Here is a 1,758-nt window from a genome sequence, read left to right as displayed (position 1 = left end):
GGCCTTGGGGCGGGGCAGCAGGGGAAAAGATGGGACTGCGGGGCTCCGGCCGGGTCGGGACTGCTGCTTGTGACCCCGAGCTGCCGTGGTGGTTCTTTCCAGTCCCGCAGCGCGGGTTGGGCCGGGCTGCACGGCTCTGTGCAGCCTGGGAACAGCAGTCAGTTGCAGGAAAGTTAGAGGATCCGGGAGCGCACCACGGGCGCCTTGGGGCGGGGCAGCAGGGGAAAAGATGGGACTGCGGGGCTCCGGCCGGGTCGGGACTGCTGCTTGTGACCCCGAGCTGCCGTGGTGGTTCTTTCCAGTCCCGCAGCGCGGGTTGGGCCGGGCTGCACGGCTCTGTGCAGCCTGGGAACAGCAGTCAGTTGCAGGAAAGTTAGAGGATCCGGGAGCGCACCACGGGCACCCGGGCGCGGGCGGCGTCCGGAGTCGGCTGGCCGCAGCAGCACGCGTGGGCCTGGGTTTCCCTCGGAGCGCAAGATCTACCTGCGCCACCTTCCAGCGTCGCCACCTTCCTGGAACCGCCGCGGAAGGAATTTCTCTTTCCTCGTCCCACGCCGCCGCGCATTTTCTAGAGCCCCTAGTATTTTCCCACCTCACCCCAGCCCCTTTTGTTTTTGTTATGTTTGTTCGGACATTTGAGACAGTCTCAGTTTGTAACCCAGTCTCGCTTGACTTGTAATCCAGGCTCACCCGGCTATCCTCAAAATATGTGAGGATGTGCCTTGTGGGCTGGTTTTACAGGCCTGAGCCACCATGCCTGGCCTTATCGTTCTAAGTTGTTCGGATTTTACTGTCTATAAGAGATAGAGCTATTACTCATCTTTTAAAATTAAAAATGAAGCACTTATGCAAATTTGAATTACTATTAAAACACACTTTCCCTATACAAGGAAAAGAAGTTATTAAGAAAAGAAAATAGAAGCTGGACAGATGGCTCAGCGGTTAAGAGCACTGGCTGCTCTTGCAGAGGACCTGGGTTCTATTCCCAGCACCCACAAAGTAGCTAACCACCGTCAGTAACTCCAGTTCCAGGTGGGGGAAGCCAACGCCGTCTCTGAGCTCCATAGACATTGCACGACTCGGGTGTACTTACATGCAGGTAACACACTCATGCACTTAAAATAATAAAATATTCTAAAGAAAGCAAAATAGGGGCTGGGGATATGGCACAGAGATTAAGAGCACTGGCTGGTCTTGCAGAAGACCTGGGTTCGATTCCCAGCCCCCACATGGCTAACAACCGTCTGCAACTCCATTTCCAGGGGATCCAGTGCCCTCTCTGTCCTCCATGGCATTGCAGGGCACCTGTGCATACATGCAGGTAGTACACTCATACACATAAAATAAAAATAAAATATTTTTAAAAACCAATAAACCGAGCTGGTCATGGTGGCACAGACCTTTAAAAACTATCAACAAACAATTTTTTAAAAGAAAATAAAATGAGGGGTTGGTGAGATGGCTCACAAGTGATGACACTTGTTGCCCAGACAGACTCGAGTTTTATCCCTGGGTCCCCCATGATTAAAGGAGCGACACACACACACACACACACACACACACACACACACACACAAGTTGTCCTCTGACCATATGTGCTGGTATGTGGGCACACACACACACACACGTGCACACACACTAAGAAAGTTTTTTCGAAAAAAAATCTAAATAATTGGCTAATTATTTAGCCTACTGGAATATGGCAAAGCACTTACACAAGAATGACTCTTCCATATTTGTTAGTAGGAATTTGATAGC

This window comes from Nannospalax galili, unplaced genomic scaffold, assembly GCF_000622305.1.
Source record: "Nannospalax galili isolate Female #2095 unplaced genomic scaffold, S.galili_v1.0 scaffold512, whole genome shotgun sequence".
Classification (NCBI taxonomy): Eukaryota; Metazoa; Chordata; class Mammalia; order Rodentia; family Spalacidae; genus Nannospalax; species Nannospalax galili.
The sequence above is the reverse complement of the archived record's forward strand: the minus strand, read 5'-3'. Positions refer to the sequence as shown.